Here is a 16,995-nt window from a genome sequence, read left to right as displayed (position 1 = left end):
TCAATTACAAGCCTTGATGGATAAGGATCTTTACTTCAAGAGAGCTTCAAATAAAGATTTGGATAAGATTAAGTTATCATAGCCAAGAAGTAAAGAGGGAAATCTCCTCTTAATTCAACTCAAAGAAAACATGACAGGTCTTGGAACATTCCCTACCATAGGGGCTCATAAATCATGCGTATTTTGAAAGGATATCAACTGTAAAGCAAGAAATGAATTAAAATATTACTGTTCAAGATAGATCTCTAAATATGGCTGAAGATAACATCCACAAATCAGCCCATAAACTTCCGAGATTCACCTCTGATGATAGCATACACTTTCTCTAATATAGAATGCATAGATCAATCAATACAAGTGTAAATCATACCATATGAAGCAATAGATAAGTAAAAGGATCTGGTGTTGACAAATCATCCTGTGGGCTACCTTTTTCTGCCCATATACATAACTTCAACCTTTCAAGAAGATACTTTGATGAAGCACAAAATAACCCCTGTATCCAAGAGCATGTAACAAGTAACAAGTAGCTTGCAATAGATATATAGAAGTAGAAGAGAATAAGAAATTATTGCTGCCCTTGTTTGCTTTGTAATGGGCCACCTATTTAAGCCTCAAGTGCATACATAGCTCAATCAAGATGCTCCCTTCCATAATGTTTTATGCAATATCTACTTGCATCAAACATAGCAATGCCATGAAGCTACAAGAAGAGAAAAATAAGTGTTGCTTCCCACCACAATAACTAGTTTGGGCTGAAATATTCAGCCCAGTTTGGTGCATGGCTTTATCAGCCTCTTTACGTGGAAGCTTTGGACAACTCTTCCCCTTTTCCATCCATGGCACCTGCTCATCCTTGAGTTCTTCATGCAAAATGCGGCGTACCTCACACCACCTCCTTGATCTCTCTCTTGATTATTTCAATCACATAGGAAAATCTACAAGTCATATACAAGATCATAAGTGCACAACTACATCATTAGCTCCTGGAAAATGCAATCCAAGGTATCCTACCAAATCAACTGCTCATTCCATGTTTTATCTTGTTAAATGTTCCATGACTTATAGAAATTGTAGCAATTCCATGTAAGTGTTGCAAAGAGAGTTAAAAGTAAGTAACCACATATTTTTATCTTGTGAAGGACCCATGATAATTTTATTATATTTTAAGGCAGAGAGCCCCCATCTTGGCTTCACCATGCCATATGCTGGTGGACTTAGGCTTAATATTTTATTCCATAAATCTCTTATAGTTTGTCTAAATTACAAGTGACTAAGCAATATATGTAGAGGTTAAAAATATTATGTTTAAACCATGGGCAAAGAATCTTATGACATTCACCCCATGATCCTAACCTGCACATCGTGTGACATGTGCCACTTTATGTCGTTTTCATTTTCTGTCATGTCCTCTTCTCTATCCTTGAAGTCAACTTCTTTCTCCATGTCTTCATGCTCTTGGATTATATCCAAGTCTTCTAACACATATGTTGAATTTTCTCTTCATTTGAAGAGCTTGATTCTTTTTCTAGCTATGGGTATCTTCATGCTTGTCCCATCCAATTCAGCCAGTGAATATGTGGAATTGTCATGAATGACCTTTACCAGATATGGGTGAAAGTAACGCTTTACCATCTTCCTAGAAGCACTATATTGATTGTTTAGGCTGTTGTCATAGACAAGCACCTAGTCATTTTCTTGAATAGCTCTTAGTCAGAGTCAATGATGCCTATCAAATCTTTGTTTATTCTTTAGTCTTGCTGTTTTTACCTTCTCAATAGCTGCTTAAACATCTTCAGGCCTTCTTTCTAACTACCATATGTGCAAAGTCAACAACTCTTCTCTACTGATTCCTTCCTACCAAGATAGAAGACTCCATGTGAGAATAGATTCTTCAATTGGCATAATTGGTTGTTGTGCATGCATAAGTTCAGCCCGCATATAGCCAATTATGGCAAAGGTCGGGTCAGCCCATAATGCAAAAGGAAGAATTTTAGGTCATTCTTTGATTTTTCCTCTATAAGATTTTACTAGAGCTTTGAGAATAAGCTAATGCCCTCTCTTACTTTTTCCATTGCCTTTAGGGTTTTAGGTTGACGGTAAAGCCACTTCAATTCCCAATTGAGCTAAGAAGTTTGTCTTGGTTGTTAAGGCTTTGCCTTCAGCTTGATTGGTTAGATTCTCTCTTGCAAGCACTAAATATTGCATATGTTAGCTATATATAGTTTGTCTATATATAGCATCCCTGGTCCCCTCTATATATTCCAACTATGTGTGCTCACTTGATGCACTTTTGGGGTTCCACTTCCGGTGTCTCGTGTCTTTCTTCTCTTCTCTCTTCCTCCGTTCCTCGTCTCCCTCGTGCACTATTCAACATGGTATCAGAGCGAGGTTTCCTCTCTCTTCTCTCTCATGCCGAGAGCATCCTACGCTGAAGGAGTAGTGTTGCTTCCTCTCTCTCTCTATCATCATCCATCCTCTTTCTCCTCTTTCCTCTCCTTCTCGCCCTCCTTTGCCCCTGACCACTGCCCCTACCCCTGCCCCTGCCCCTGCGTGCCCTGTTCTACCTCCCCTATCCTGTCGGTGAATATGTGAAGTCGTTGCACCCGAGCGTGCGCACAATAGCCAAGATCAGCAGGTTGCGGCAACGGCAGGGCTGCGAGAGAGGAGAGACTACTACCTCCTTGTCTTTTTAGCGAATATGTGAAGTAGTTGCACCCTCCTCTGCCCTTGACCCCTGCCCCTGCCGCCCGTTCTGCCTCCTCTCTCCTGTCGCCATGGCTGTAGACGACAACACCTTCTAGCATCGCCACGGCCATGAGGAGGAGGACGATCCCCACCCCGACGAGCCCCCTGCTCCACCCTTCCCACCAAAACCCCTCCCTCGTCAAGAAGATCCCTGACACCTGGAGGACCTCTGTCCAGTGCTGCCACAAGATGGAGAAGCTATGCCGCAAGTACCGTGTCGAGCCCATTGCCACCCTACTCCGAGTTCGAGTCGAGCAAAAGCATTGGGGTTCCCAAGGAAAGGGAGCTTCCAGATCATGAGTCCACCATGAGCTTAGACGAAGATACAGATGATTCTGACCAACCACCACCAAATCGCTATCGCAACCGGTCTCTTGGCCTTCGAGCACAAGTCCAGGCCTACCAGTAATGGCTACACCTTCCTTGACAACAACGGCACCCACAGTCACAACATCGTCAATGGATCATCAGACTGTGACAAGGAGGATAGATTGGATGAGGAATCAGATGCAGCAGCTATTAGGAAATGCGCAGTCGTAGTATAGACTATGAGGCCGCGAAGGCTTTCAAGATGGACAGATTTCTCAACCATAGGACTTCTTCAAAGTCCAGCTTGTGGCGTCAAGAACCCCCAGTTGACAACACTACGCTCTCTGAATTGGTCTCCGTGATCCACACTTTGGGGGAGTGATTTCTCATATTAGAAGAGATGAAACTGCAGATGTAGAGAGAGTCTGAGCGATTCCCTGATGATCTGGAGGCCAGGCGTACAAAGATGTTCCTAGAGTCCCAGAAGCAGATTGCTGAGATGTTTGCTTGGGCTCTGAGCAGCAGTAAGAAAATTGATGAGCTCTTGCTGATGATTATCGGTATTTTGTTCATCATTTGATTATTCTAAATGTTTCTTTCTTCCAAGCTGATTTTTGGCTCTTTATGCTATATTTCTTTCTTCCAGCTAATTTTTGGCTCTTCATGCTACGTTTCATATCATTTCACCTATATTACAACTAATGCATTGAAATTATTCGAGGTTTTGTTTATAAGAAATGTTTCGAGCTGATGGGATGATATTTCATTTCATTCTTATTCCAGCTGTTGAAATGTTCTAGCTGATGTTTCATTATTATTCCAGCTATTGAGTTGTTCTAGCTGATGTTTCATTGTTTCTAGTTGTTGTTTGTCTATTTTCAGCTGATTCGTTTGTTCAAGCTTATGTTTATTCTATGTGATATTTTATCTATTCTAGCTAAGGAGCTGATGTTGCAGCCGATGTTTTCGTCTTGATAATGCTCATCTCGTCCATTCTTCTTTCCATTTGCTGGTGGTATGCCAGCTGCTATTTTGTATATTCTAGCCGATGAGCTGATGAAATTTTTATCGTATATTCTAGCTGCTGAGTTGATTTATTACATTGTGATTGTGTTCTAATGTTGATATAACATTTTGTGTTAAGCTTTTGATGTCACAGATTATGCTGCATAGCTAATTATATCCACACTCAAGATTGATTCCTTCATGTATTGTAATTCAAGATTGATGTAGCTCCTTCATTTATCTATAGTAATTCAGGAGTGATGTACCTCCCTGAATTCCTACAAACAGGCACTTGTATATTCAGGAGTGATTAGATTGATGTAGCTCCTTCATTTATCTATAGTAATTCAGGAGTGATGTAGCTCATTCGATGCCTACAAACATGCACTTGTATATTCAGGAGTGATTTAGCTCCTTTCAACTTTGTAATAATATATTTTCAATATTAATATAGCACCAGGGCTATATAGAGCTGTGGGTTTTTCCCTTGAGCCCCCAAGGGTTTTTTCATCCACAGTTAGGGACCTTTATTTGAGCGGGCGTATTAGCTATATACAGTTTGTCTATATATAGCATCCCTGGTCCCCTCTATATATTCCAACTATGTGTGCTCACTTGATGCACTTCTGGGGTTCCACTTCTGGTGTCTCGTGTCTCTCTTCTCTTCTCTCTTCCTCCGTTCCTCGTCTCCCTCATGCTATTAGCTACATATAGTTTGTCTATATATAGCATCCCTAGTCCCCTCTATATATTCCAACTATGTGTGCTTGAAGGCCAAGAGACCGATTGCGATAGCGATCTGGTGGTGGTTGGTCAGAATCATCTGCATCTTCTTCTAAGCTCATGGTGGACTCATGATTTGGAAGCTCTCTTTCCTTGGGAACCCTAATGCTTTTGCTAGACTCGAACTCAGAGTAGGGTGGCAATGGGCTCGGCACGGTACTTGCGGCGGAGCTTCTCTATCTTGTGGTGGCACTGGACGGAGGTCTATCTAGGTGCCGGGGATCTTCTTGACGAGGGAGGGGTCCTGGTGGGAAGGGTGGGGGGGCTCGTCGAGGTGGGCATTGTCCTCCTCCTCATGGCCGTGGTGATGCTGGGAGGTGTCGTCGTCTGCGACCATGGCGACAGGACATAGGAGGCAGAATAGGGGGGCAGGGGCAGGGATTAGAGGGGCAAAGGTGCTTCGACTTCACTTATTCACTGACAAGACAGGGAGGCAACGGTCTCTCCTTTCTCATAGCCATGCCGTTGCTGCAACCTGCCGTTCTTGGCTATTGTGTGTACACTCGGTGTAGCAACTTCACATATTCGCCGACAGGACAGGGGAGGTAGAACAGGGCAGGCAGGGGCAGGGGTCACGGGAAAAGGAGAGCGAGAAGGAGAGGAAAGAGGAGAAAGAGGATGGATAATGATAGAGAGAGAGAGGAAGCAACACTACTCCTTAGGATGCTCCCAACATGAGAGAGAAGAGAGAGGAAACCTCGCTCTGATACCATGTTGAAGAGTGCACGAGGGAGACGAGGAACAGAGAAAGAGAGAAGAGAAGAGAGACATGAGACACCGAAAGTGGAAAGGAAAGAGAGCTTCCAGATCATGAGTCCACCATGAGCTTAGATGAAGATGCAGATGATTCTGACCAACCACCACTAGATCACTATCGCAATCGGTCTCTTGGCCTTCGAGCACAAGTCCAGGCCTGCCAACAATGGCTACACCTTCCTCAACAACAACAGCACCCACAGTCACAACATTGTCAATGGATCATTAGACTATGACGAGGAGGATAGATTGGATGAGGAATCAGATGCAACAGCTATTAGGAAATGCGCTAAAATTCAGCAAGCCACATCCATAGGAGCCACATCGTTTTTGCTGACAGAGTACAAGTATTTGGTTTATTTCATGGGCATATTTGCTGCTATCATTTTCTTGTTCCTGGGATCTGTGAAGGGGTTCAGTACTAAGCCCCAGCCTTGCAGATACGATCCAAAGCATGAATGTGCCCTAGCTCTCTTTACAGAAATTTTCACTACAGTTGCATTTATATTGGGAGGTTTGATGTCCATAGTGTCGAGATTTTTGGGCATGATGTTCGCAACATATGCGAATGCTCGCATAACTTTGGAAGCCAAAAAAGGGATAGGCAAAGCATTCAAAATCGCCTTCCAATCAGGTTCAGTGTTGGGTTTCTTACTTGCTGCTAATGGCCTCATAGTTTTATACATCACTATAAAACTGTTCAAGCTTTATTACAAGGATGATTGGGAGGGCCTTTTTGAGGCCATCACTAGCTATGGGCTTGAAGGCTCATCCATGGCTCTATTTGGAAGGGTTGGAGGTGGAATCTATACCAAAGCTGCGGATGTTGGAGCAGATCTTGTTGGAAAAGTAGAAAGGAATATCCCAGAGGATGATCCACGAAATCCAGCAGTCATTGCTGATAATGTGGGAGATATTGCTGGAATGGGTTCAACTTTGTTTGGCTCCTTTGCTGAATCTTCTTGCGCAGCTCTTGTTGTGGCTTCCATGTCATCATTTGGCACAAATCATGACTTCACTACTACGTGCTTCCCTCTACTCATTAGCTCTATGGGCATTGTGGTGTGCCTCATTACAACCTCGTTCACAACTGATGTGTTCGTCGAGATCTCAAATCTAAGGGATATTGAACCTACACTGAAGAGACAGTTTGCTGATATCCACCATCTTAATGACATTCAGTGCAGCTTTTGTTTGTTGGCTGGCACAACCATCCACCTTTTACATATATGATCCTAACGGTAGTGCAAAGATGGTTCAAAACTAGAAACTATTCTTCTGCATTGGAGTAGGAGTGATGTAGCTCATTCGATGCCTACAAACAGGCACTTGTATATTCAGGAGTGATTTAGCTCCTTTCAACTTTGTAATAATATATTTTCAATATTAATATAGCAGTAGGGCTATATAGAGCTGTGGGTTTTTCCCTTGAGCCCCCAAAGGTTTTTTCATCCACAGTTAGGGACCTTTATTTGAGCGGGGGTATTAGCTATATATAGTTTATCTATATATAGCATCCCTGGCCCCCTCTATATATTCCAACTATGTGTGCTCATTTGATGCACTTTTGGGGTTCCACTTCCGGTGTCTCGTATCTCTCTTCTCTTCTCTCTTCCTCCGTTCCTCGTCTCCCTTGCGCACTATTCAAGAGCATAATCCATATTCGTGTAGACATGGTTATAAGATCAAAAACCCATCTATAATGTATAGACAAAGGATAAGTTGGTTGCAACCCATCTCGATGCTTAACCATAGAGTACATTTGACACACATAACAAGTTTCAATAAAATTCTCTATGTCTTGATACATGTTCTACCACCAATATTTTTCTTTGATCTTACTAAAAGTTCCCCATACGCCTCTATAGCAAGCCCACAAGCTTTCATGAAATTCCTTCATTATCGGTTCTTGTAATCCTTTGTTACCTAAAACTTAGACATGTGCTCCTTTCTTCTTCTTTGCTTGTTTCCATAGATGCCCATTTTCATGAAAGAAGCCATAAGCTTTTCTCTTAATATGCTTGAATTCTTCATTAGTCCATGTCTCTTTCTTCTTCATTCTGCTCAAATATTGGCCGATCTTCAGTGAATCTTCTTCATAATCTTCTTCAAGGAAATGAACTAGAACTTGAGCAATGCAATGAGCATGCTGGATCCTAGTTGACCACCCTTCTTCCATAGTGGAATCTTTGATCTTTGTTGGTGTTTGCTAAATTAGAGCACTACATTTTGCTATTCTTGTTGTATTTAATGCTGTACCATTAAAAAGATCAGTAACATTTGCTATTTTTAGCTTTGGATTTGTATATGCAGCTATTGAAAAGGTATTTTCAGCAGAGCCATGGAATAAAAAATAGCAAGTATAGACTCTTCAACTTCATCTTCTTCCATCATCTTCTTTTCATTGTCATATCTTGCACATGAAAACATGTAAGCAACTAGATTCTCCTTTCTTGAAATATGCTTTAATTCAGTGTTGAGAGATTCAATATATGCAATCCATCTTAGCATAGCAATGTCTGGCCTATTCTATAGTGGAGCCTTCGCTCTCTTTTGTTATTTCTTTCTTAAAATTCTCAATTTTTTTTTTTAAATATAAGGTGTTTCATTCTGACTCATCATGTAAGATGTTAGTGTTGCTCTTGCAGCCACCTACTACAGGTCTAGTGGAGAGAAAAGGGTGGCTACAACATGTTGTCAACCTACTAGCATTCAATCTTCTAGTAGCTCAAAAGGAGATACAAGTAGTAGAGTGGTCAAAGAAGCAATGTCACCATGACATACCTATAAATACTTGAATTTATGTTAAAAAATGTGTAGGCCCTCTTTTCTTGCAGCCTCTAATTTTTCATTGAGTACTTGAAGTAATTGTAAGTGGTTGCATGTGGTAATGAAAGTATATGCATGACAAGTTGAAAAGTCATTCACAAACCACTTGAAAGAGGGTGTTACATCCTTTTTAGGGAACCTAAGGTTGTCTTGTGTCTTGTAAGGGAACTTGACATTGTCTTCCACAAACCACTTGAAAGAGGGTGTTCCGTCCTTTTCAGCAAGACTTGTGATCTCTCAAGGGTCCCTCATCGCAAATTACCTATGTCATAGATACTATGGCTTGTAACATCAATACCACTCTTCAAGAACAATTCAAGTGCAAATATATGAAGACAAGAAAATGTACCTTTAAATTTAATACTTACGATGGTATTAAAGATGATCATAAGGTTCTCTCTTGGCTAAGTCAACTCAACTCATATTTTAATATTGAAAGTTATGCTGAAAATGATAAAATCAAGGGTGATTCACATAATTTTATCAACAAAGCTTCTTTATAGTGGAATGTCACATGTAAGAGCATTGACCTTGTCGCAGCGTGTAGGATTGACGGTCACCGCAAGGGTTTGCTAAGAAAGCTAGACAACATAAATGGAGAAGTGTCTTCAATAGTTAAGTAGATTGGAGTGAGTGTTCAAGAGGTACTTCTTGGTCAATCACTAGGGTCTGAGAAAGAAGATTGTATTGGGGTTCAAGAGCTTAGACTCCACAGTTGGTTGAGATAAGAGAAGGGTAGACACAAGAATATTACCTCATTAGTTTAAATTCAAGTCAAGCTTGTTTCCTTGCAAGATCAGTCACATATTACAAAATTAAGTACATGTATCATCAACAACTCTACATCCCATCATTCAACTTTGTATGATTACATTAAATGTAAACTGAAGCTTATGAGTCAATTACAAGGCTTGATGGATAAAGATATTTACTTCAAGAGAGCTTCAAATAAAGATCCATATAAGATTAAGTTATCACAGCCAAGAAGTAAAGAAGGAAATCTCCTCTTAATTCAACTCAAAGAAAATATGAAAGGTCTTGGAACATTACCCTACCATTGGGGCTCATAAATCATGCGTATTTTGATAGGATATCAACTGTAAAGGAAGAAATGAATTAAAAGATTATAGCTCAAGCTAGCTCTCAGAATATGACTGAAGCTAACAGCCCCAAATCAGCCCATAAACTTCCGAGATTCACCTCTAATGATAGAATAAAGTTTCTCTAACATAGAGTGCATAGATTAATCAAATACAAGTGTAATCATACCATATGAAGCAATAGAGAAGTAAAAGGATCTGTTGTTCACAAATCATCGTGTGGGCTTCCTGTTTCAGCCCATATACATAGCTTCAACCTTCCAAGAAGAGACTTTGATGAAGCACAAAACAGCCCATGAATCTACAAGAAGAGAAAAATAAGTGTTGTTGCCCACAATACTTAGTTTGGGTTGAAATATTCAGCCCACTTTGGTGTATGGCTTGATCAACCTCTTTACCTGGAAGCTTTGGACAAATCTTCCCCTTCTCCATCCATGGCACCTACTCATCCCTGAATTTTGCCTGCAAAATGCGGCGTAGTTCACACCACCTCCTTGATCTCTCTCTTGACTATTTCAGTCACATAAGCAATGCTACAAGTCATATAAAATGCATTATGCTTGGTTAACCTAGGTAACTTTGTCTCCCTTCCGACTTGGCTTGTGAATATACTTAAAAACTTTGAAAATCATAAGTGCATAACCACATCATTAGCTCCTTGAAAATGCAATCCAAGGGATCCTACCAAATCAACTGCTCATTTCCATGTTTTATCTTGTTAAATGTTCCGTGGCTTACATAAATTTTAGCAATTGCATGTAAGTGTTGCAAACAGAGTTAAAAGTAAGTATCCACATTTATTCATTTTGTCAAGGACCCATGATAAATTTATTGTAGTTTAAGGAAGAGAGCCCCCATCTTGGCTTCACCATGCCATATGCTGGTGGACTTAGGCTTAACATTTTATTGCACAAATCTCTTGTAGTTTGTCTAAATTACAAGTGACTAAGTAATATATGTAGAGGTTAAAAATCTTATGTTTAAAACATGGGCAAAGAATCTTATGACATTCACCCCTCCTAACCTGCACATCCAATGACATGTGCCACTTTATGTTGTTTCCATCTTCTGTCATATCCTCTTCTCCATCCTTGAAGTCATCTTCTTTCTCCATGTCTTCATGCTCTTGGATTATAGCCAAGTCTTCTAACACATATGTTGAATTTTCTCTTCATTTGAAGAGCTTGATTCTTTTTCTAGCTATGGGTATATCATCTTCCTCAAGATCCTCATTCTTTTCATAGACTTCACATATTATCATCTTCTATCAAACATTTTATTAGCCCAATCCACATCTGCGTATTGCTAATAGAACCATTTGCACTATGCTTAATTTTATAGACGCTCTTAGAGTCAATAGATTTCTTGCCCTTAGGTAATGGTACTAGATTCCAAGTCTTGTTGGTCTCTAGTATAGCCATCTCCTTATCCATTACTACATCTCAATGAGCGTGTTTGACAACACCCTCAAAAAAAGTGGGCTCAATATCCTAAGCCACCTTTACCATATAAGCATAATGATGAGCAACATAACCTTCAAAACCAAATCTTTTAATAGGGTATCTAATCTTGCTAGATCTACATACCATCGGATCAGTTAGTGGAGTATTTACATTACCATGTACTTTGCTTTAGCCATCTAAACTAGTCTCTCTTAGTAGTGCCACTTGGATACCATATTAAAAATTGTGTGGTGGAAAGACTTCCTTGAGCTACTGTGCCAAACACACACTACATACACAAGCAAAAGCTCTCTCAAGAACACAAGAAGAGAGTTGGATGCCAAAAAAATTTCTTGCTGGTTTCTTCTTCTTCTTTCATTCACAATACAATTTACAAAAATTATAAATAAGATACAACGTAAAGGAAAGTGGTCTATGGAGTCAAACAGTGCATAAATCACTATACTAATCAATTGTTGGCACTATAACTATGTAAGCTATAGGTAGGCACAACAAACCATATATAATAAGTGATAAGTTAGTGGCCATGTAAGAGTCATAATGAGAGCCGACATGCTAATTGTGGACATGTAGACCAATTTAACTAGGCGGTCCATCATCAATGTTTGTATAACTATGAAAGAAGGGCTTTGATAGTTAGAATAAAATGTATGTATTTCTAGCATATATGATGGTTTATTGTATGTAGATATACTAACTAAAATTACAGCTATGTTGAATTTTGAGGGAAAGGCTACAAATACCATAATATAGGTAAATTCCTTGGGCATGTACTAGTTAATTGCACATTTTGTATTACAAGAAGCTCTATGCTCAAATGACAGGGCTAAAGCTAAAGTTGACACAAAGTATAAGACAGTAGATCAAGAAGTAAAAGCGGTTCAATGCCATTTTCTCCAAATAGTGAGGAAATGATTGAGTTGGCCTCCGATAGCCAAACCTAAGAGATCCAAAGAAGATTATCCATAAATTTACTTCAGATTTTCTCAAATAGTTGAAAATAGAATGCATTGAGTTTCTTTTTCTGAGAAAGAAGTTATGATTTGAAAAAATGTTGTTTAGGTATGGTATGGCTATTGCATTTTAGCCACATGATATTGGCTATGTAGATCTAGATATTGTTACACCTATGGTGAATTTTTACTATTCTACATGTATCATGGAATTTGTAGCCAATTAGAGTGCTAAAGGTGCATTTGTAAAAATTGATAGATTTGCAGGACATGAAGATCAAGATGAGAATCTTGGAACCTTCCTCAACTCCTTACTCTAACAGGTGGTTCACAATGCCAAAGAACAATGGAACTTTGAGGTTTATACATGTTATGCATCTAGGGAATAAGGTGACCATTAGTAATGTAAGAGCAAGTACAGTGGTTGATGCATTTGTTGAAGCCTTTGTTGGAAGAGCTATCTACTCATTGGGTGACTATCTTGGCTATGAGTAGTTTATATCAAAAATTGAAAGAAGAGATCTTACTACCATGAAAACTCCATTGGGATTAGTGCTAACTATGAGAATATCTTAGCTAGCCTAAAAGAGGTGAATCTAACCCTTTTAGGTCAAAAGTTGAGCTTAAGTATTTTATATCATTTCAATACCACATTTTGTACACATTCCAGATGCTCTGTGCCAATTGTTGAGAAAGGCACAGAAGTTCTAGTGGGATAGGATGCATACAAAGGCTATGAGAAAGTTGAGGACATTAATGAAGATTCATCCTACTCTAAGGAAATGAGACTATATTGGTGGAAGACCCATTATCATCAGTATAGATACAAGCCCCACTAGCTTTGGTTGGGCTAGTGGATTGATGATCATAAGGGAAAGAGATATACAATCAAGTTTGGAGAAAATGTATTAAATTAAAGATAGACAAGGTTTCCACAAATCAATAGAGAACTATGGGAGTTATAACAACTCTAAAATGTGACAAAGAATACTTCATTGGAGCACCAAGGATTATGGAGACTGATTGTCTTCCACTCCTAACAATGATTTTAAGTTGTTGTACTCTAGATATAGTGAAGTTGAGGTGGATTAGCTATATAAAATCAATGAATTCAAAATTGTAGCACATTATAGTAGGGAAATATAATCTAGTGTCTAGCATGTTATCCAAGGAAAGATATGACGGTGAGGAAGAGTTAATGGTTGATGCTGATGAAGCTGAAATTGTAGGTACTCTACTTGTTCATGACTGTCATGTATCTTTAGTTGAGTTGAGACTTTTTTAGAAGAGCTCTATGATGGGGAATGGTTGCAAAATGGACAATATCTAAGGATCTAGACGAAGAAGGATGAATGGATTGATGAAGAAATCAAGAGGATTAGGAGAAAAGCATATAGCTATTTTGTGAAAGAGGGCTTTATTTGGAAGCATCCAAATCAGAGAAAAGGCACCCCACAATGAGTTGTATTTGACATGGACACTAAAAAGCTACAAGTTATGGGTGAATATCATGAAATCATATGGGTAGGACGTGGAAGTATGTGCTACTTCTTGAGAAGATGAAAGAGAGACACTAGTGGAAGGAAATATATAAGGATGTTTCATAGATTATAGAGACCTGCAAGACAAGACAATTGTATTCTTATGTGAGACAGTGGGTTGTAGATTTGGTGACCATGCCTAGTTATCTATGGTAGAAATATTGTACTTGCTCATGGCAACCTTACAAACAATGTTGCGGGCTGGGCTTTGAGGACAAAATTCACAAGTGTTGTATGCAAGTTCCTACTATAAGATGTGTTTTACAATAGGTATAGATGCTCAACCATATGCAATTGGAATGCTATCCTAATTGCTAAGTGGGGATTATTTGCATACTCCTTTCAAGTACATCCTCTCTTGGTTCACACCCTTACTTGAGAAGTAATCTCCTCTACTTTATGATTACAAAGATTTTTTTGGAGAACTCTCAACTACGTTTGGAGATTGCTAAACCTAGTGCATGTTGCCCACACCAAAATAAGAAGTCTATGTCAAGGATCCAGATTGGCATTATTTTATGCATATGATGTTTGATAGATCACTTGTGATATGAATTGGCATGACGATTAATTTATTATGAGCCAATTTTGTTGGAGACTAAATGATGATGGGAAAGATCCTCAGTTGATGATGCCAAAGGTTCACACATTAAGTGACTTCTTTTCTTAAGTAATAGAATGTTATAGACAATTATTTGAGAGATACAAAGAGAACTGCCATGATGCTTCCTTAAGTCTAGATTCCATGACAATAATGACCTTCCAAGGAATATAACAAATCAATATCTTGTCCATGCATATTGATTCCACTTAATTCAAGTCATTCTTAGCACATGAAAAGTAGTGGTAATGCTCTTGAGGATTATGTTTGTATTGTGGATGACTTAGGCATATTGCTCAATGTGGTCATAATAAGAGGTTGCAAGTATGAAGCAACAATGTGCATTCATCTCCAATTTTTTGGCAAACATGGATACTTAGCCACAATAGGGACCATGCACCTCAATGAAAATCAAGAACTTTTAGAAGGCCCCTCCTTGTCTACTGAGGCTACTTCAAGTTTTATATTGTTGATAAAAGTTTATACTAACTACACATTGAAGTGCTTTTAGACTTTGGATCCTTTGCATGTTTCATTGATAAGAAGTTTGCACAATAATAAGTAAAGTTTTAGAAGACCAGTCCTTCCTTTTAAAAGTCTAGAGAAAACTTTCCAAGGATCCCTTTGCCTAGGATATCAAGAAAAAAATTCAACAAGGGTGTACAACTATTAAAGGCTTCTAGGAAGTTGAAGGCCTACTCTTTTATCAAGGGCTATTGTATACATTACCAAGATTGCTTCAGTCACATATACTCCAAACAAGGCATGATATTCCCATTGCAAGAGTTTTTGGGGCCAATAAAATAATAGAGCTAATCTCTTGAGACTATGGGTGGCCTCACATGTGGAAATTAGTTAAAGAATTTGTCTGGAACTGTGATACATGTAATAGAGAAAAAGTCCCTTGCCATCAACCTCATGGGTTGCTCCTATTCCTAATCACCCTTGGCCATCTATGCCAATGGACTTTATCACCAATCTACCTTCCTTGAAGGAGTGTGATTCCATTTTTGTGGTGGTTGATAGATTTATAACCAAGATGACATGCTTTATTCCCACCTACAAGACAATTAGTGGCAAAGGTACAACTCCAATTTTTGTTGAACATATTTTATCATTGTCTTTTGTTACAAGATAGCATTGCTTCAGATTGAGGACCACCATTTATATCAAGTTTTTGGAGAGGATTCCTCAATCTCCTATGTGTCAACCACCCTCAAAGTAATTGATAATAAAAGAGTAAATCAAAACTTAGAACAATATTTGTAATGTATAATCAATTACGTTCATGATAATTGGGTGGTTTTACTTTCCTTAGTTGAATTCACCTACTATAATGCTAGTCATACCTCTACTAGAAAAATCCCATTCTTTGCCAACTACGGAAGACACCCTAAAATGGATACTTATGTAAGTCACCAAAAGAATAAACCAAGTATCCTTGATTTCAGAAACTCTCATGGAAGGCTTCAATACCTTGTTGATTGGAAGGTATAGGATTGAGCAAACATGGAAACCAGCCTCTCATCCAATTGCCTAGTATCTACAAAAGTAAAGGAGTTTCATTAGGATCATCCATTTAAGGCAAGAGTCTTACCAAGAAACCTCAGTGCTTCTTGTCAAACTTGTCAATGAAGGAAGGGGTATTGTTATGGCCATAAGAGACTTAGTATCTTCTAGAAACTCCTAGAAGATTTGGAAAAGTCCTGGAAGATTCTAAAAAGGTTTTAAAACATTCTTTGGAAGGTTTTAGAATATCACTTCTATCAGTACTTGCATTAGCATCACTTATATCATGAATGATGCCATTACATAAAAGCTTCTCCTGAACATCCTCAACTCTCGTATAAATTGGGGTATTTGGCTACAAGTCCTTAAGTCTTGCCAATAGTAGTTGTGAAGGTCATGTGAAGCATATATTGTCTTGTATTTGATCTAGTCTTGCATCAATGTCTTATCTTATATCAATCTTGTATTAAGAAATATATTATTGCACTTCATCCTTTTACAATGATGAAATAAGTTCTTCTTTCTCTTTAAGCTATTCTCTTCTAAGTTGTGAGAGGTGAAAATTTTATTTCTTCCCAAGCTCTTGTTGCCCTCATAACAACATCAAATATATATTTAATTCATTGTAAGCCCAAACTAGATCCAATTATTCAAAGCTAAAAACATTAATTAAGAGGACTTGTCATGAACCATAAGAGTGCATAAGGTATCTAAGATGGGTGAAAACCCTAACCAAAACCCTAATGTATGCAAGGTAAAAAGAGAACGGAGAAACTTATTCATGTGTGTGCAAACTATGAGCAACCACTCTTCTTGATTTTTGCCCTCAAACTTGTGTAAATGTTATCGATAGTCAATGAGGGAGATAATACAAATGTATAGATGAGTGAGACACTTAAGATAGTGAGTCTCCTATCCGTCTCTTGCTTTTCTCTTCTAATATGCGTATGATCTCATTAATGCTAATTGTTTGATTTTTTACCCGAAACTAGAGCTTATAATGCATGGGCCTCATAAACTTAGCTAATACTTAACTAGAGTAGAAAGAAGAATAACTAAGAAACTAACGAATTAACTAAATATCAAAAGTTTAAGTAGATAATGTCTCAAAATTACTTAATAGTCAAAGTATTACATGCAACCTAGATTAATATAACTTAGAAATTTGAAGTGGACCTAAAGACCCTAGGCATATTCTTATTGCTCACATGCATGCAGATACACAGAATAAACCAAAGGGCTTTAAGTCAACAAGAAAGAAAAACCCAATTACTCAAATGTGTGCAAGATTATACATACTCCAAAGACCTAATATCAAAGATTGATACTAGACTTCTAGGTCATTTGGAACTAATCACTTTGAGTTGCTCCCTTATATACCCCAATGATGGATCTATG

General features: G+C 38.6%; 1 pseudogene; it reads left to right on the top strand.

Annotated features, from left to right (window-relative positions):
• Nucleotides 1-5,180: 5,180 nt before the first annotated feature.
• Nucleotides 5,181-6,904, top strand: LOC148015190 (pyrophosphate-energized vacuolar membrane proton pump 1 pseudogene; annotated as a pseudogene).
• The last annotated feature ends 10,091 nt before the right edge of the window (nt 6,905-16,995 follow it).

The sequence above is a fragment of the Lygodium microphyllum genome, chromosome 24 (assembly GCF_053477565.2).
Source record: "Lygodium microphyllum isolate KBCC chromosome 24, Lygodium_microphyllum_v1.1.10, whole genome shotgun sequence".
Classification (NCBI taxonomy): domain Eukaryota; kingdom Viridiplantae; phylum Streptophyta; class Polypodiopsida; order Schizaeales; family Lygodiaceae; genus Lygodium; species Lygodium microphyllum.
The sequence above is the reverse complement of the archived record's forward strand: the minus strand, read 5'-3'. Positions and strand labels throughout refer to the sequence as shown.